This window comes from Anthonomus grandis, chromosome 12 (genome assembly GCF_022605725.1).
Source record: "Anthonomus grandis grandis chromosome 12, icAntGran1.3, whole genome shotgun sequence".
NCBI classification, from domain to species: domain Eukaryota; kingdom Metazoa; phylum Arthropoda; class Insecta; order Coleoptera; family Curculionidae; genus Anthonomus; species Anthonomus grandis.
Window position 1 is genome coordinate 21,727,306 of NC_065557.1, and position 21,719 is coordinate 21,749,024.

The 21,719-nt window shown below is 29.0% G+C and overlaps 1 protein-coding gene across 2 annotated transcripts in view; it reads right to left on the bottom strand.

Moving 5' to 3' along the window:
• The window catches only part of LOC126743130 (uncharacterized), an 802,914-nt gene that overhangs the window by 61,640 nt on the left and 719,555 nt on the right, over positions 1-21,719 (bottom strand). The window lies entirely within an intron of this gene.

A 21,719-nucleotide genomic window follows, 5' to 3' on the forward strand; every position in this document is an offset into this window, starting at 1 on the left:
AAATGATATTTTCAAATATCTTTGAATAGTGTACAACTAAATAATTGCAGAAAATTGCAGTCTTCAAAGACACCAAAAAAAAAAACGCAAAAGGTAATGCTAACTTAAATCTTTAAAGATGTTTCCAAATTTCTGACAATTGCAGTTTCAAAAAGTAGAAAATATGAAAATAGAATATAAAATGAACGAACTGACCTAACTAAAGATTGTCAGAGAAATATTCTGTATCCGACTCTGTTTGAAAGTGTCAACGAATCAATTAAACAATACCTAAATGATGTTTAAAAATAAAGGGCCTTAATTACTGTTCGGTTTAATATGCGGATCACATTTTAACATTTTATTCTAATTACTCTAATATAAAACTTTTGACAGAGAGAGCAATAACTCCTATAAGACATTAGGAAATAAAATATAAATGCTTATATGACGACGTTAAAAAGAAATTCACTACTTTTTAATGTGTTTTTTTATTACAATATTAAAAACTGTTTTCATTTTCTATTACTTTTTTCCTACTTACTCCTGTTTTGCTTTACATATAGTTTTGTTTCAAAATATTTTAGGTCCTATTACAGTTTACACCTAATGAAAATACCTGAGGCCTTACTGAAAATATTAGCATCGATATATTTATAGTTGTTATTTAATTATTATGTAGTAATTAAATATTTTATTATACAATAATTAAAAAGTCAAAAACAAGTTCCTATTTTGTAGTTATTACTGTGTAATAACATAAAACTTTATTTCTATGCCTCAAAAGTATTTTACTAGTAAAATAGATACTTACAAATATGCTATACGTATTTATGTTTAAAGCGCTTAAACTTACTTAAGTTCTGTTTTTTCTAAGTGTAGTTTGTAAGACAATTTATCTTTTTTTTTATATAATTTTGTGTGACAATAAAAGAAAAAGGTAAAATCAAATAATATTTTCTAATTTTAATGAAGCAATTGGTATAAATTTTGTCCTAGTAAGAAAAAAAAAGTAAAATTTAAAAAGCTTCGAAAAGGAGTTTTTCTGAGTCAATGGTGCAATTAGTAAAGCGAAACTTTATCCTAAGATTAGACATTTAAATACTGGAAAACCTATTTAGTATTTAGGTCCTAGAATGAACCTAAGTTTTAAAGAAACCTTAATACTTAATCTTAATCCTTAATATTTTAATACTTAATTTATATAAATAAAGTATTAGAGTTTTATTATTAAAAAATAAAATTTCATTAATGCAAAAATATCGCCATGTCTGTATTTAACTTATTGTCTATTTATTTATTAATACCAAATTGATGGGTAAATGTATGAATGGGGCTATTGTTAGCTCCGCACTATTGTAATTATTGATCTATTGTAGCTCTATCAATGCTATTATCAGTATATCAGTGTGCATGACTGATAGACTCGACACATGGGCATTATTTTGCTTGACGTCAAATGTTATTGCTTATATGTGTCAGCTGTTTAGTGATTTATTGGATATTTGCATAATATTTTAAGAATCAAGTCTGCAAAAACTAATGAATATGAACAAAATAAATAATTCAATAAAAGTTAAACTTAAAACTTATAATTCAATATAAGTTTTAAGTTTTCCTATAACGGAATTTTTATTAAAGAAAAAGTAGCGCGGAGGAACAAACCTTCATAGACCTAGACGTTAATTTATAACTATCATTAAGCATTAATGAATAATCGTCAAAAAGCTCATAATAACATTTGTTAATCAGAAAAGCATATTACTAGAGTAAGACATTAATAGTGTTAGGTTAAGTAGAACCAAAAATTATGTATAAATAATAAAATAAAAATAAAATACATGCACAAATATCAAAAAAATAATCCAATACAACCATCTAAAAATTAGGCCTACACGTTTTAGAATAGACTAAAGCCACAAAGTTTCTTTTTGTGTAATACTTACTAAAATAATATATACATTCCCAATTTGTTGTTCCTATAACTTTCCATTCCGCTAACAACAACTTAGGCGATTAATCTAATCAACTACAATTATGCAAAACGTATCTGTACACTATAGGGGTCCTTAATTTGATAGAGAGTTGATTAAGTTTTTCTAATTGTGAAAAACTTCTTAATACAAAATCTAGATGCTTTGATTAAATGGTGTAAGCTGAATGGCATGGGATTGAATGTAGGTAAATTTTTAATAAGCGTGGGTATCTTGAGTCCTTTTTAATATTATTTAAAAGTTCTTTGTTAAATTACTGGGCTTTATTAAATGGTAAGTTCAACTAATTAAATACAAAATGTAAATAAAATAATAAAATAATAAAAGTAAATTTCTCTACTATTCATTAAATTTGAGTATTTTTGATTTATTTTTATTATTTAATATAGTTCATTAATCAAAATCAAGTAAATAATATAGTGATATTGGAAACCGATTTTTTAACAATTTCCCAAATTTTAATAATGTAGTCTCCTAGTCCTAGAAGTCTCAACGGCGCTATTAAAGATGCTAAGGGATATAAAATGCCACATCAGCAGCCCCGGCTATTAAACCATAAAACCCGCTGACGCTCATCCAAGCAGAAACAATTAATAGACATTTATTATAAGATTCAATTCTAGTATCTTTCCTAATTGTGCCTTAATTATTTATTTAATTGATAATATTTTAGTTTTATATTTATTCAATAAGAAAAATGAAAGCTTTTATCGAACAAAAATTTTCGCATTTTTAGCTTGTAAGTGTAATAGACTAGTGGATTCTAAACTTTAATCTATAATTAAACTAAATATTCCATAAGCAGCTTTAAGACAGTTTAATATTTTTATTGTTTCTTTTCACTGTTTAAAATAAAGGCATTGTGATTTATTTAATTATGTAAAATTTTTACGGTTTTAGAGTGTTTAGCAGGGTAGAGCGAAACCTAGGAACAGGGTAAAATTTTAACAAAATTACTTTGCAAATAGCACTGGATGCTAAAAGTTGTTTATACAGTAGCAGAAATTTTTAAATAATCTAGATCATATTTCACCACCCTTCTCCAGCCTCCAATTAAGTTAATTTTAAGTTATCTATTATAATATTGATTTTAACTTTATTATTTAGTCTTATAATCAGGTTGAATCTTAAATATTGACATTATACTGCAATCTTATAGATGTAATCTCAGATACTAGCAGCACAAACGCTTCAAGCTTTAGGCACAGCTTTAACACTCCTTTCAACAATTTGAATATAACAGGATAAATCGAAATCTAATGAAAGGATAGATGAGTTTTCGCTAATTTCATTTCATTTAATTTCTTCGTCATTTAAATGCTGGGTTAATGTTGGCTTAGGTTAATTTGCTCTTGTCAAAAGTCCTCATGCTTCCTTATTCTATTTTTTCCATCCAACTCCTTTGCTATAAAAGATAACATTTTGTTCATATAACTAGCTCTTGAATATGTCTTCTGTCAATAACTATCCTTACAACCATCTCTTAAATTTTGTCAACACAATATTCACAAAATATTAGCTTAAATGTATTTCTGTCTAATAATTTAATAGCGAATATTTTATTGTATACTTGCGTATAATGCTAAACTACATTGAACCCTATACCTTAGTACTAAGTAACAATTTCTACCAGATTTTCTGATCTTTCTATCAGATTGATAAAGCTGAAGTACTTAGATAAAGCTTTAAAATTCTAAAGGGGCTCTAAGTATAATGTACTAATTAGTCCTTGAAAAATTAAAATTAAAATGGGTATTAAATGATTTTTTTGAAGATTTGATCATTTTATTTTCTTATTATGACATTATTCTGGAGCAGACTTTTAGTAGTGTTATAAAAATTATGCTTTATATTTTTTTAATTTTATATTGACTTCCTTAATAATTCGTTTAACAAATAGTATTCCAAATAAAAATTATAGATCTCTATCTATACCTATTTAATTAAATGTTAAACATAGCCTCCTTGAACGGTTTGACAATGTGCCAAATTGTAGTGAAAAGCATTTGCTACGTTTTCTAACATATCGGGAGTTATTAATTCATATTCTGTTCTAATTCTGTCTCGTAATATGTTAATATTTTCCGGCTTCGTCGCATAAACTTTATTTTTTAAATGCTTCCACAGAAAGTAGTCTGGCGGTGTAAGATCAAAGTTTTTTGCTGCCCATTCAATTTCACCTCTTCTGCCAATCCAACGATTTAAAAAAGTCGTACCTAAGAATCTTCATACATTAACTCCTAAATAACGAGGGGTGCCATCATGTTGAAACCATATTTGATGAAAATTTACAATAACATGTCTTCTTATTTCTCATCAGATTTTCTAGTAAAACCAGATATCGAATGGCATTTAAATTACCTCAATAAAAAATGGACTTATTATCCTATTACCAAAAATACCTACCCAATCATTTGCCTTTTCAGGGTGCTGAGATGTGTTTCAGGCATCCAATACAGATTTTCATCTGACCAATATTCGAAATTATTTTTATTTTCTGAGCCTACACATCAATAATTTTGATATAAATTACCTCATTAGGTAAAAACGTTTATACGTAACTAATATCATTTCTATTAATAAAGTTTTTTTTTTAAACTATCTCATCTTTTCAGCTAGTGGAATAAGGTAAATCATATGTATTCATGAAGTTGTATTAAAATTTTGCGTAGAATCGAAAAATGCCACAAAAAATATACCACTCCATTTAAAAATCTTTAGTCTACTACTGTTGTAACTTCTGTAAATGCAAAGTTATCTTCCTAATGTTTAATCACGAATTATTTAGGAGGTTTTGGACTTTTTTAACACATCGTGTATTAAGGCTTTAAATAAATAGTACTAATCGAATTACTGCATCCTACAGTTTAGAATGCGGGGTGTAACTAATAAGTAGATAAGGTGTACACTGATTTTATTAAAGCCTTTGATAAGGTTAATTACACGAAATTATAATTATTATTTACTTTGTTTGATAATAAAATTAGGTTTCAGAAATACTTTTTAAATGAACTTTTAATATCTGGAATATTTTTATATGTTCATTTTTAATTGACCTTGTAATACATTGTGCATCTCTATATTAAATGTTAAAAATGCATATCTGTTCTACCAAGCGAAGATTTGTTAACAAAACTTCGCTTGGTAGCTAAAAGCAGGACCCTTTTCATTTTCAGAGGAGACCTTCCGAACAGCTGTTGGCGTGTGCGCCAGGTGAAGGCACATGCAGTATCCGGCGCGAGGCAAGTGATGGTTACTTGATCCTATTTACACCAGATGCGCCAGCACATACTACTTGGAATACACACGTGCTTTTATATAAGCGAAAATTTTCATGAGATTGACTCCTACCAGCTTTAGGTTAATGAAGTTTCTTCGAATATTACAAGAGTAGTAAATAACATATAGTGTTTGACATGGATAGGATAGTTATGGTTAAATTTATGGCGTAAGGCATTATATCTGTATAAAGAAAGGTTTATAGCTACTCGGTGGATGATTTATTATACATAGCCTTAGAAATATAGGTACCAATAGAAGTGAATAACTTTTCAGAATTACTCATAACGTGCCATGCTTATTAAAGCTCACGTTTTTTCATCTATAGAATTTTGCATTTCTTGAAAGTTGGTTGTAAAATTTTTAATGTCTTTATTTTGAATTTTTATTGCAAGAGTATGTGGTATTTAACTCGGTTCAATACTGTAATAAATTATATCTAAGTAAAAAAATTTAATTGTCTAATAATTTGAAATATCTTTGACTTTTAGAATAAAGATCCTGTTGTGGTTATCGGTAATTCATTACAAATTTCTGGGATATGTAAGTTTTGAATGTTCAGTACAGTCATATATAAATAGTATTCATATAAATAAATGTAAGTATAGTCCGTGGGGACGAGTTTAAACCATTTAGCTCTTCACAGTGAAGAAAAGTTGGTGAAAATGTTAAGAAAACCTACAAATTATTAAGGAATAACTAGATTTGGTTAGTGGGAGAACCAAATACTAATACGCAGGAAAAGAAGAATGTGCTCTTCTTCAAAGAACACTAATGTATTAGGTATATATATATTTTTTTAAAACAAACCACCCTTGGCTACTCTAAGTGTGATACATCATTTTTAAGGGCATAAAATTTTCTATTTAAGCAAACCGAAAAGAAAAACAAAATCGGTTGACGTTTAAGAGAATAGTAAGCAAAAATGTGTGATAATAAAAGACATTTAATAACTTAAACTTGGTAGGTCAAATGGTTGCCACATAGTGTCACACATTATTTTAAATGACAATCAATTTTCCATTTTACTTCGCCAAAAAAATCATGCAAGTTGAACCGATTTACTAGTAAAAATGTATGGTAATAAACAATTAATTGAGTTAAAATATATTTTTTTATATGCATCTATTATTTGCCAGAAAATAACTAATGCTATTTTAAAATTCTTTCCAAAATGTTGCTATAGAATATATACTTCAATCGTCCAATCTTTGGAAAACCAAGTGGATGAAAATGGTATTGCGATACTAAACGAAAATAATTTGTATTTCCAATAAGATGGAGCTCCCTGGCTTGACAGTTCGAGAGTGGCTTAATGAACAGTTTCCAGGGATATAAATTGGCAGACCTGGTGCAAAGATTTTTCCCTTTTCTGGAGGTATTTAAAAAGCAAAGCTTATAAAACCCCACCTGAATAATTAATGATTTTGAAGGATCGAGTTACTCGCGAATGTAGAGATATTAGCGCATAAACACTTGGCAAGGCTCGTGAGGAATTTCAGAAAAGACTGTATTATATTCTTACGAATAACGGGGCATATTTTAAGCCCTTAATGAATTAAATTCTGTGAATTGATTAAATCGTTTGTTTTTTAAACACCTTTTTACACACTTACTGTTTATTAGTCTATAACCTTAATTTTTTTTATACATCATTGGATGCGTTGATTGTATGCTCTTTACAATGATATATGACACTATAGGATAGCCATTTGACATAACAAAGTATGACGTCGATAAAATATTCATTATAACTGGACATTTTAGCTCACTATTCATTGGTACGTCAATCTTTTTAATTTTGTTGGCACTGTTAAATAGACATTTTAATGCTGCTTATAATGATGTATCACACGATGGGGGTTCCCATTTGACATATCAAAGTTAGGTTAGCTGTAGGTGAGGAGGTAATTGACAGAACTTTAAATTAAACGTCCCCCTGTATATCTAGATAGACGTGTTTTTTTTTTTAAAGAAAATTTAAGAAGTTATTAAGGGTGGTTCGTTTTGGAATAGAAGCGCTGCATACAGCCGCCCCAAGTGTATTAAGAAACAAGAAAATAAAATTTAGAATAACAGATACAACCTTCAATGTGACATACAGGGTGTCTAAACAAAAACGAAACGGAAGCCATGTCAGGTTCATAAAGATTTTAAAAAGAAAACGATTGGATACGTCATCGTTTATAAACACTAGTCCAACAAAAAAGGAAGCTGGCCACCGTTATCCTCCATGCAACAACATAGATTTTGGTTCGACGTTTATGAGGAAAAAAAGTTAAAATGTTAAAATAGAAATATATATTAATATCACTTAGAAGTCAGTTCCACTTGGTCAGAGTGAAATTTGATCACTGATTTTTAGTTTATCGTATTAAACAAAGTAATAGCTAAAATGATTTATACCCTACAAGAGAGAATAGAGATAGTGGAATTATTTTTTGCTATTTAAAATGCATTTCGAACAGCGGAACTTTTCAATGAACGTAAAGAAACCAGAAACATGCAAAGTAAGTATGTCATAGAACTAATTACAAAATTCAGGGAAACAGACAGACGAACGATAAGGAACGAAGCTGTAGAGGTTCCGGTTTTGGGACATGTTAATATGGATCCTACACTTAGTACTTGACAGTTATCTTTTTTATCTGGAATCAATCGGGGTAGTATAAGGGATTCTAAAAACTCATTATCTTCACCCTTACAAAACAAAGCTGGTACATGAAATAAATGAACACGATGAGGATCGGCGCTTGAAGTTCTGTGAAATAAGTAATGAAATAAGTATGTGTTTTTAACATTTGTTTCACAGATGAATGTTCGTTTTTCTTAAACGGAACTGTAAACCGTCATAATTGCCATTATTGACCGGACCACAATCCAGACATTTATCATGAAGCACGTACTCAACATCTCCAAAAATGAAACGTTTAGAATTTATGGCGATCATATTATTGGACCATTTTTTATACCCGGTAATCTGGATGGGGATATGTACCTCAGGTTATTACAAGAAGCTGTCGATCCGGCAATAATGAACATTATTAAAAATTATAATAGAAATCAATACGTTGAAGGCAAGGTGATATTTCAGCAGGATGGTGCGCCCCCTCATTACGCAATAGCTGTCAATATTAATTATTTAATTGAAAAGTATCCTGGACGCTGGATTAGACGAAGAGGCTCTGTTGAATGGCCCGCGCGGTCCTGATCTTTCACCTCTGGATTTTTTTCCGTGGCGTCACCTAACGAGTAATATCTATGATACCCAACCAGCTTCAATCGAAGATTCGCGCGAAAGGATTACATTTAAATGCCAACAGAAAACTCCTAATATGCTATGAGATGTGCGACGTCGATTTGAACAAAATCTGTATTATTGCATGGAGGTTAACGGTGGTTATTTTCAGCATTTGTTGGAGTAATGTTTATGTATGATTGTTATAAATTAGTAGTTTGATAAAGAATTGTGATTATTTTCCAAACAACTATATTAAATGTTAAAATAGTAAATATTTTGAGAACCGTTGAAGTAAAATCCTCTAAACCATAAAGAGAATCGAAAGACCTTTCAAACAAGGTATAACTTAACTGGAAAATTTAAATAAAATAGTGGTATTTTATTTAAAATTTTTAAAGTTAGTTCCTACCTAGCTAAAGGATAACAGATAGGGGTGGTATTATACCCTGACAATCTTTTTCCCTGGTAATCTAAAGTGACCTGTCTGAGCGTTTTCTTTTTAAAATCTTTACGAGCGCCATGTCGCTCGCACGGTTTCATTTTCGTTTAGCTACCCTGTATAACAAAATCAATTCATATTTTATTAGTTACATCAGATCCACATATAAGATTAAAAAAAAATCCGAACAATAATAAAAAAGTTAAGGCGCAGACCAAAAAACCCTTTTAAAGTGATTTATTCAAATCTTTAAAAAAAATAGTTATGTAATAGATATATATATATATATATATATATATATATATACATATTCTGAAATCCCAAGGATTTTCTCATAAGATGATACCTTTCCCTTTCGGTTCATTTTCATTAATGTTTAAAAAAAACTCATCCGACTCCCGCCCGCCCGTCACGAAGTAAAAATTTTCCCACGGAAAGATTGATATCATTGTTCTCGCTACTCAGTTCCTTAGTATGTGCGTTGACAGCTCCAAACAGAAAAAAACGCCAAATAATTGATTTTCTTCACAAGGGTTATTTAGGTACTATTGATGTTGAACAACAAAATTTGGGTTCATGTGATATTTGAGGTTAGGGTGCATACATTTTTTCGTAAGGTATAGGGAAACTGAAAATAAATACAACGCAAAAATTCTAATAACTCAAAAACTTTGAAAATCTGAAAAATTCTTATTATACGCAAATAATCAGTTTACTCTTGTACTGAATATCCAAAACTATGAATGGGCCTGACCATATTGAGAACATGTGTTACTGCCGGTCCTGTATGGATTCATAACAAATTCGGTTGAAAGGCAAATAATCAACCTTTGTTAAGAAAACAAAGTGTTGTCATCGAAGTATTTATTAAATTCAGATTACTTTTTATTACATCTATATTAAAGATCTTAGGTCGGACATTTTAAGGCTGGTGCGAAGCACCGCTAACCTTGAGCCTCAGTATAAGAGGCGCTTATCCAGTCAAACAAGTCAATAAAGAGCCACGACATCGCCGAGGAGAGATCCTATGATCCCTTCATGCATGGTGTACATGAAGCATATTGTCGAGAGGGCAGAATAATAACAAATTATGTGCTCATGCCTATATTGTCTTGTCTTCGTGCATGCTCTTTCTCGAGACCTCGTGCTTATTTTTAATTTACACAAATGACAATTTTTTAATGACACTCTGACTGGTTGAGAAGCTCCTTAGATAGATTATCGTAAATCTTCATATGATAAGTACCCTAACGAAAACAAAAGTCAGAAGAAATTCAAATTTTATCTTTTTATCGGCTGTTTAATCCGTTCATAAATTTATGTTAACGTTTATAAAAAAGTTTTTAAGAAGAACATAGTTTTAATTTTCAATCTTAAAGAGATTCAAATAGAGCAGCAACTTTTAATTAAGAATAGGCAATATACATATAATTGTTTTTCGAAAATTGCGACTTTTCTTCTTACTTGATCATTTGGAAATTAAGGACTGTCGCATTTTGTTAATGGTTTACTCGTCGACATCGCTTCTTAATAAAGGTTTCTAAAATTAGGCTCTGGAATGAAATCGAATGACAATAATAAGATCAAGTTATCATTATAATATTATGTGCGGTGTTCCCATATTATTTTTTAACCAAAGAGGCTATACCATTGTATGAAAACACTTCGGAAGAGTCTGATGGTATTAAAAACCTGCAAAACGTTAAAAAATATTGTGGAAGAATTAAAGCTAGGTTAAGACGGTATCTTTAGACTCGAGACGACTCAGACATATACTGGCTAATTTTAAAATTTTCTTCTTGAAATTGTAATTTTATTATAACTTCTTAGTAAAAAAAACATTCTTTACATAAGTATTCGAAGTTTTGTATTTGATATTTCTAATCTATTAAACGTGCATTTAAGTGGTTTCTCGCTCAAGTAAGATATAATGGCAACCGTAACAACAAACATAATATTAAAGCTTTAGAACAGAAAAATCCCTTTAAAAATTTCTCTAGAACCATTAACAAGAATAACGTAATTACTTTAAGTTTATTTTCGTGTTTTGATGTAGTAAACTGGTAGATTTGTGTATTTAAAAGTTGACCTGCAAAAAGACCTGTTTTAGGAAAAGTGTTTCAAGATAAGGTTGGAAAAATATATACTTAAATATATGTGTAAACGTCGTTCACATAGTATGGCGACCTACTATTGTATATTGTATCAGTGTCTTTGTTTTAAAAAAAAATCCTAAAAAGCAAAAAATCTCATTAAGTTTTAATTTCATAAATCAATCAATTAAAAATACTAAAACTCCACGAATTTTAATCATCAATGGAGATAAAAAGGGATTTAATTATTTAAAAAAAAACTATGAAAAGATCCTGAGAGATATCTATTCTCAGATGCTTTTCGTCAACCATACATTTCCTAGGTTATCAAAATATGTCAGTCTGCTTAAGTTACTAGTGTCATAAATGTTTAATAAGTACTCAAAGTACACAAGATATAGAACAAAAATTTAAATTTTCTTCTAGTATACAGGGTGCTACAGCATAAGACGCTGATCTTTAATGGTGTTAATCCTTTGGTGATTTTAAGAAGAAAAGTTCAAAAAAAGCTATGTCCTCTAATTCCTTAACTTTTGATCTCAGAGTCTTAAAAAAATTACAGAGTGTTAAAAAACTACAGAGTATTAAAGTGTTATGGTGGCCATAACAGCTAACATGAACTATTTTAATTTTTGTTAACGTATTGTTGATATATTATTTTTATAAAATAAATATATTATAAACATACATAAAAAAATATAATTTTTTTACCAATAAATTGACTATAAATAAAAATGTTTTTATTTTTTTTCCGCAGTAATCACTTGTCAGGCGAAAAAAAGTCGAGAAATCAAATTTTCCCTAAAATCAATTGTGAGCGTAAAAATAGTTTGCATTTTAAGGAAAAGCAATGTACATAATATTTTTCAAAAATGACTAGTGTCCGTTTCTGTACGGACGCCACTGGTTAAATTTAAATAAAATCCCTTACATAAAAAAAGGCTGTTGATACTAGGAAGTGTGTGCTAGAATTTATTAACATGTCTAAAAAGTTGTTAAAGCTATGATAAAGAAACGATTTTTTATTAGGATTATAAACTTAGCCCTATAGCTCAAAAATTAAGAAGTTCAGGAGGACATACCTTTATTTAAACTTTTCTTCGCAAAATCACTTAAGGATTCCCAGCCTTAAGGATCAGCATCTTATTCTGTAACACCCTGTATATGAAAAATCACTTTTTTTGGTAAAAAACATACATCGAAAATTTCAGTCAGAAGTCAGCTGGTGAAACCGAATAAAGTTTTTAGAAAGAAAAATAAAACTTTTAGTATGTAACTCTCTAGGTTTTTTGTTTGTTTTGTGAGCTTGTACAAAGTTGGTTGTGAGTAGCATACCACTTTTATTTAGAAGTCATGAATTTAGAATTATTGTTGATATCAAAATTCATTGAATCGTATTGTTAATGCGCGTGTTATAAAAAATACTTCACACAACTTATATCTGACACCTAAATTACTTGCACACTTCTCATTTATCAGCAATGCTTTTTTTAATAGAATATTAAATATCAAAGGTACATACCTAGAGCATAAGACGAATATCAATTATGTTAAAGAGTTAATAATTCGATAAGTCGCATTTATACAGTTCAAGATAAATCTCAAATAAATATAAATTTACTAATATGCGTTTTTTACACCATATGACATGTTTCGTGAATTTGATCTGATAATACTAATTTGCTTATAGTTCGGTAAAGTTAAAATTCCATATTTAGAAAAACGTTGTGGTATATAATATGTACCATATAATATATACCTGGTATCACCATTATTAAGCCTTTTGATAAAATAGTTACGTTAGGTTAGAAATTTTAGCCGAAATATTATTATACATGTGCTACTACTTTTATTCTGGAAATATTTTGAGAAATGATAGGGGTGGTAACTATTGAAATACAGATCCCATAAAGAATTTTACATAAAATAAGCTTTCAAAAGTTGTGGTAAAAATTCTGTCCAAAGTACATTACTTGTTCTTTTTTTGTAAGAAGTTACAAAGTTAATTTTTTAAATTCACCCATCAGTTGGCTTCTAAAATCAAAATCTCACATATAATATTTCATTCAGAGTTCTTCAAAGATTTTAAGCATTTTCGCAGGTCAGAGTAGATAATTAGCAGAAAAAAATACTTATTTATATTAAAGTTAGAGCCGCTAATCTTTTATTTACTGGAAAAGGTAATGCAGTGTTAAAGCGTAATAGTTTAGCAGTAAACAAATGCAAAATATGAGGCCTAATCTTGCAGTAAGGCAGCTACCCTTAGGGGTAATTTTTTAACCGGATATTTACCCAAAATACCTATGATAATAATATGCAGGTTTGGTTTATAGAGAACAAGAACATAATTTTAGACTAGCTTGCAAAATCTCCAGCTTAAACCCTATATAATCTGATGGGAAGGAACAATGTTCAATGAATAAAATTACGCAACTTTAGCAAAACACGCCGTAAGCCTTTTATTGACTTAAATATATAACTTTATATCAAGAAGTATGTTAAATAATATAGGTATAAAGCATTTATTTATTTCTTGATTATTTAATTGACCCTAATAAAGCAGTCATACAATTAAACGTAGTTTTAAATCTAGGTTCAAATCATTTAGTTTGACTATTGCAGTGCATGCATTATCTAAGAGAAATTATATAATTGCAATTTTAAATTATATCAATACTGAAAAGCTTATTTCAATCTATCATATTTAAAGTATAGGATGTAACTTTATAATTATATAATTGAAGATTTTAGACTCTGACCGCTTTTAATATTCATCGATTCCTATAGAATAACTAAAGTTCCTCTTTCATGCAAAAATGAAAAAGAAATGCTTCAAAAAATATAGTTTTAAAAAGTTACATATTATATTCTTTCCAATAATTGGTTTTGGGAATTATACAAGGATTTTAAAATAATAGTAGACTTTGCCCTTAGAGCAATTACTTCTACTAAAATAATACAAAACAAAAATTCTGTATATTTGAATAAAATATAACTAACAGTGAACTGTTAGGAATCACAATCCTTGAATAAAAATAAGACAGAAAAATGCCCATTAATATGAGTCCGAAAGAACTTCTTAAAGGTGCTACGCCTTTTTGAATAGAGCACCCCAAGTTTGGTTTTTTTTGTTCACATAAAAAAGGCCTTTTTTGTTAGGTAGATAGGAAGCCCCGCTTGAGTTTTAAATAAACTATTTACGTTGAGGAATTTAGTATTATCTTTATGTTATTCACGTTTATTAAGATTAAGAAGGTTTATTACATGCTAATAATATACAATTATTATTTCATAAAAAATAAACATTTGAGTATGGTATATTGCATACTATTTAAAGACTTATTACTATATTAATTACACTACTATATTTTTTAATAAAATAAAAAAAAGTACATCATTGCATTTTTCTAAAATAATTTTATTTTCAATGCTTACTTTTGAGCAAATTGGTATTTTTGAGTTTTTGTAAATTTGAGGCACTGTTTTTGCGAATATAATAGACCATTTTTGTAATTGATAATATTTACTCAACAATTACTTTTTTTAAGTTTATTATTTTATAATGAATTAACTTATAAATTAATTAAATTATCTAAGTATTATTCTTAATCTAAATTTGTTTTTGTTTCTGTCATTAAGCCTACTCACAAAATTTAAAGAAACTTTTAATAATAGTGAACTACGTTTCTATAAGGTATTTATTTATTGAAATGAGAAAACCCAAGAAAGCGATTTTTTATTTACGCAAAAACAGTGCATCAAATAAAAACTCAAGTATACAAATTTGCTCAAAACTAAAAAGGGATTTAAAAAATTAAATTTAATTCAATGGCGTACGGTTTTTTTTAATATTTACGATAAATCCCTTACGGACGGCACTGGTAAAAATTAATTTTTTTCTTGTACGTCAAAAATTTTTTTTTTAATATTCACTTAAAAAAAAGATATGTAAATTCTGTGTGAATTTTTTTAAATGCCGAACTTTTCTCCCTTTTATAAACCGAATAGTATATGATAATCGTATATTCTAAAAATCGCTGAATAAACATATATTTAACGATAATAATATACAGGGTGGCCCATCGAAAACAGTCCAATAAGGTTTGAGGCCCTTTTTTAAAAAAATGTTCGAATTTGTTAATTTTTGATTTTAGGGGGAAATTTGCTAGGAAACTGCTTGAAAAAGAGTTGAGGAAAGTTTGAACTTTCTCACTTAAGTTTTCGCAGTATGATAGCTGGTATTGATTTTGAAACAATACCATTTGTTAATACTTTTAGCGCTAGTTTTTAGAGGTTCTTGATGTACAAAACTAAAACGCTTGCACCCGTCGATTTTCGATTTTAGAAAAAATATTTTTTGTTAAAATTTTTAACCCCACAACTTATACCACTTAGCGGGAGCGACCCTTATTTTTTAAATAGGAAGGGGTGTGTTTATCTTTTGAAAGGGTATTCAATTTTCTTTACAATAGAGCTTTGTTTTTAATACAGTTCAAAGTGTTCCCGGACATTGTGAAGAATATCGGGTGTTGATTGTTGGCATTCATAAATGATGCGGTTCCGTAAATCTTTAACGATTCAGGTTGGGTAGCATACATTTTCAATTTCAGATGTCTCCACAAAAAAAAATCAAGAGGAGATAAAACGAGTGATCTCGCAGGCCATTCAATAGCACCCCTTCTCCCAATCCACCTACCAGGAAACGTTTCATTCAGAAACTGTCAAACTGCTAATGCATAATGGGGAGGAGCCCTTGCTTTTCGTGGTCGTTTTCCATAATTTCAATTAAAACGGCATAAAATAATTTCAACGGCATTCTCCAAAAAATCTAAGTACATATTAACATTTAATTAATTAAATCCGAATTAGTTCGGTCATTATTTCACAAAAATATAAACGGCGTTCTTGAACAAGTTGAATTTTATATCGGTGCCATTTAATATGTTTTAGAATCCTCTGTACAGTGGTCCGCGAGACTCCCGTTACATGAGAGTTTTCTGGTACTTAATATAGGGTTCATATTAACTTCACCGAGAACGCCGACTTCTACTGCCTCATTTTTCACTGGATGTTCAATATTCCGTTTTTTATTTGCCACTGAACCAGTTTCCCGAAATTTTGCAACTAACTCTAGGATGTAACCATGATTTGCGTGTTTATCTGCATGTCTCTCATTAAACAAAGTTGTCCTTACTTTATAAACAATCTTGCACATTGATTGTTTATAAAGTATAATTTAATAATTTCCACTCTCTCCGAAATAGAATAAACCAGTTAATCGAAAGAAAAGCACATTGCATTCCATTGCTTGCTCAAATTTAAAAAACAAAGCGCTATTGTAAAGGAAATTGAATAATTTCTTCATTCATCTTTTGAATGCCTTTTCAAAAGATCTATCGCAACACCCCCTTTCCCATTTAAAAAATAAGAGTAAATGTCGCTAAGGGGTTGAAGTTGTGGGGTTAAAAATTTTAACAAAAAATCGTTTTTCTAGAATCAAAAATCGACGGGTGCGACAATTTTGGTTTGTTAATCAAGAACCTTTAAAAACTAGCGCTAAAAATATTAAGCAATGTTATTGTTTCAAAATCAATGATAAGCTGTCATACTGCGAAAACTCAAATTAGCAATGTTAAACTTGGCAGTTGTAACTAGAATAAAAATACCTTTAAAATATTTAATTGACCCCCACTCCTATTTAAGATTTTGAGGGTGGTTGCAACCCCCGCCAAAAAAGTGATGTAAAGGGGTAGAAAGTATTTAAAAAAATTGTCCCCTAAAATCAAAAATCGACGGTTTTAAATTTTTTTTAAAAAGGCCTCAAGCCTTGCTGGACTATTTTCTATCGGCTTCCCTATATGGTGTGTTGCTTGGGACGACGGACATGTCTTTTTGTACTTCTACTTTTTAAAACTTAAGAATCTCCCTGATGGGAATAAATTTATTGCAAATTCATTCTACTTCTTAATAATAATATAATAGTTATGTCACTTAATATAAATTAAAAATTTTTAAAATAGCGCCTTTTTTACCTAATATTTTTTTTAAATAAGACTAAGTTAATCCGGGTATTCTTATTAAAATAAATATGGTAATTTTTGGAGGGTATGGATATTCTTATCAATAGACTTCCTCCCCTTCTGTCCTGATTTAAGTTTTTATTATAAAAAGTGTGGAAACCAAACATATTTAGAATTGTAGAGAGAGTTTCTGCATTATTAATTGCTTGATATGGTGTCTCGTCAGCCTTAATAAGTCACACTCTATAATATTTTTTTTTTAAGTAAACTGTCATCTTTGGTGTCATATTATATGTATATCATTATATTGCCCATCAGAATTAGGCATAAATAGAGTTAGATACGTATTTTCTTCTTCTTTTTTTAATTCTAATACAAAAAGTTTCTAATACAAGTAATTGTTTAAAAAAAATAATATTAATAATGATTTAATAATTATTCTTCTGAATCACAAATCACGTTTTCGCTTAAAATATTATTTTGAGAAAATTAATATGAGAGGGAAATTTGCTATAATTATGTACTTCAGTAGTTATATATCTAGCGGAAAATGTTAAAACATTCATAAATCTGCTAATTGCTTAGATTAAGTTGATAATTTTAGAGAATATTTATATACCCTTTCATCCATACCCTTTATTTACCCTCCAATTGAACAGTCAAATTTAACCAGTATTACTCTTATAATATAATAAGTGCATAAGAGAATCTAGTTTATTATTTTCTTGATAAAACAAGCGCAATAATCAACGTTAAAATTTGAATTCGAGTTACAAAATGAGCTATCAAGCACTGTAAAACGAAATATGAGAGACTGCTAAATGATTTAATCATTCGAAGAAAACAGATTTTAAAATTAAATCTTAAGACTTAGCAAATAACAGACTAAGTTTTGCCGTCTAGTCGGATACAATTAAATGATGACAAATTTGCTATGCTTTAAAATATAATATGGGATCTTTTCGTGGATCGTCCTAATCCAGAATACAGTTTGTATTGACCTTTCTTGACTTTATTATTAATATAAATTTACAGATGTAGAACTTATACATCAATATATGTAAATACATTATCTTGTATCTACGGTAAATATTGTTATCCTAACTTAGCTTTAGATTTGTTGTTAGTTGTAATGTGATCTGCGAAAGTTTTTTATCATATTTTATAAGCGTTCTTTTTGTACAATTTTTAATTTATTTTTAGGCCTGATGATGCTCCGATAGGAGTGAAACACGTATATCTTTTAAAATTATATTTATGTTTAATGAGACCGTGACTTGAAGTTTTTTACTTTTTTGTCTATAGGTTTAAGCTAGTACGAATTTTAAAGTATTAACTTACAGAACTAAAACGTCTACAAAATATAAGGTACAATCATCTAAGAGATTTTGTTTCTATTAATGGGCAACTACCATTACTAATAAACGAGTTGCTGATTACGATGTAACAAAAATTGATACTATTAATATTACCAGTTTAATGGCTAGCTATAATTATGTAAGAGGAATACGAGATAAGCTACTGTAACTTTTAATGGCTTGATGAAGATAGTGGATTAATTTATTAATTAGAAAAATCAGGCTATAACTATTGTACTGATGAGGGAGATTTACTTTTTCATACGAGTGATTTTTATTTTAGGTTCAAATATTAAAAATCAGTCTTAGTTTCTTTTATACATTGAAAATATTTTTATATCTTTCAGGAATTGAAAATAGCTTTTCGCGTTTTCAGGCTCAATCTGCAGAAATGCATGGCTTTTAGATACTTAAAATGGATTTTAATATAATTAAGTAATTTTTTTAGCCTTTGGAACAAATAGAGATAGAATAAATTTTTATTAAAAATACATTTATTTAATACCGAAAAACATTTCTTCATATAGGATATCTATTTAAATTGAAAATGCGCCCTTTTAATTCTGCCAAATGAAATTTAAGAAGCATTGCTCTTCAACATATTTTGCTCTAAGCATTCGCAGTTTTAGTACTACACGTCGAATGAACCGAGTCGGTAGGTCTGATTTTTCGGACTAAATTTTTAAGCAGTAGTGTTGCTCACTTTATTGATTTGGTATTTAATGGTATAAAGAATTTTTTTAATATTCTTAAAACATAGTAATCCGGTGGATTTGTATCTGAAATCGCATGCCAAAGTTTTTCTATGGTTTCCTATCTAGTTATGTAGAAATAACATATTAAAGTTATTTATTAATTGGTTCATTATTAAACTCTTCGAAAATATTATTTAATATAAAACTTTTTACTTTTTAGCAGATTTTATTTTCCCGAGTAACATTTTCATATCGATTTTCGTTTCAACATGAAGAGGTATATTTACAATTAAACATCAAATATTACAAGAAACCGCTACCAGAGGTCATTCTTTTCTTAAAATTGTGGACAACATCGCATAACTGCGGCCTTAGTTCACCAATACTAGACCTACACCGTATCTAATATTTAAGGTATACACTGTTGGTAATATTATTACTAGGTCTGGTAATTCATGCAGGAATTTAGTAATTATATTATTTAAAAGAGTAATTAGTAATATTCATGTAATGATAAAAAATATATTGGCTTTAGTCTGGTAATTCGCGTTTACTTAAATTTAGAAGACTTCAAATTCTAACAAATAACCAATAAATTTATTCGGAATCCGTCCTTGTAATATTATGTGAACTCAGCTTAACGACGACACCTGTAGTTATTAGAAGATGGTGATTCACAGGCCACAGCACAAAACACCACAGCAAAAAAGGAACACACAGAAAAAAGAGAAAGATCCAGAGAATGTGTTTTTGCTAGAAACTAAATAATAATAATAATTTCTATGCTATAACTTTGTGTTTTGTGATTTTTATGTCCAATTAAATTATTATTTGTATTATAAGGATAACAAATCAATAATCCAACAACCCCAAATCTGAATAAATTTTGCGTTTTTGCTAGTGTGAATAAGTGGAAGCATAATAAATCAATATAAAAGATATTTATATTTTATTATTTAATTATTATCAGTAGCGAATAGGCAAAGAGTTTAGTTTATAAGGCAAAAAATATATATTATTATCTGTGATTACTTATAAGAATATGTTTTTAAATGCCCAAAGTACAATATGTATAGAGGTTACTAAGGATCCTAAATTTGTTAAATGGTTAACAGTTGTTGAAAGCACTGGAGGTTGTACTGCAAAATGCAAGGCTTGTGGCATAATTCTGCAAAATAGATATGCAACCTTAAAATCCCACAAGGCCTCTTCTAAGCATAAAGAAAACGAAAATAATGTATTTGGAAATACACAGTTGAGAATCCCTTTTACAAAGGTTACATAATTAACTGACTAAGAGGCAGCTGAAACATAGCTTTTAAGGATCATACTACTGCAGACAACTTGAAATTACATAGAAACAAATGCGCAAATATTATTAAAATTTATTGAACCCACATTTTTACAATGAATTAAAAAAAGATATTAAAAATTCTGCTTATAGTTTATTGATTGATGAATCGACGAACATTTGTGTAAATACATTTCTAGGCATAATCATAATTTATTACAGTGAAGAGGAGAATAAGATATAGAGACATTTCTAGATATGCCTAAAATTGTCGAATGTGATGCAGAAAGTATTAGCAGAGGAATTAGAACAAAAGATGCTAGTATAATGTTATAATGGTTTTTTAAAATTGTTCCGAATTTGGTTTTGGTAAGTATATATTGTATTTTCTTTTTATTCACGTTTAATAGCTGCTACTTTTAAATGTGTTTGTCAGTGAATTAGTTGTCAGTGAAGCTTCACATACTTTCCCCCGCCATAATGACTTTTTAATTAGGGAAACCTATAATTGGTTCTAACACTCAAGTATTACACAAGAAAACTACAAACAAATATATTGAACTATCAGTAATGACCAGGTATTTTTACAGGAAAAAAGTACTTCCCAAACTAGGTGTTCTGCTGAATCTATTGAATCTGAATCTGAATCTGAATCTATTGAATCTGCTGTTTCCCGTATAACTGAACATTGGGTTGAACTGAAGGTTTTTTTGAGGTCACAAGAGTCAAAGAAAGATGCCATACAGCAGAAACTTTATATGCCATGTGCAAGGATAGTACAAGCTTTGCAATTATGTCTGCATTAAGAAGTATACTCATTGAAATTCAAAGTATTATTAAGTTATTTGAGAGTAACTCATCAGACCCTACAAAATTTTATGATGAGGTATATAACCTCTTAGAGAACATGGTCGCAAAAAAAACATTATTCCATGCAAAACTAGATTTGTTTAATGGAAAAGTTGAAGATTTTGTTAATCGAAATTGCTATTTGGGGTATGGTTTTAAAAATATTACAAAACAGATTAAAGATAAAAACGCTATTACATTGGTCAAAATAAGAAACAGTTCCTTGATAATTATAATACTTTGAAAAACATTTCAATTATTAATGTTAGAAAAACATTTAAACACGAAAAATCATGTATTTTACCTCTACTATATTTTTTTTCCAAAAGTCCAATAAATATAGAGGATACAGAGAGACAGTGGAGTATTCATCTCCTAAAATGGAAAGAACTAAAAGATACCAAACAATTTTGGTATGAAGTTAATTCATATAATGCAAATACTAATAATCCTTTTGAAAATTTATCATTATTTGTCCTGG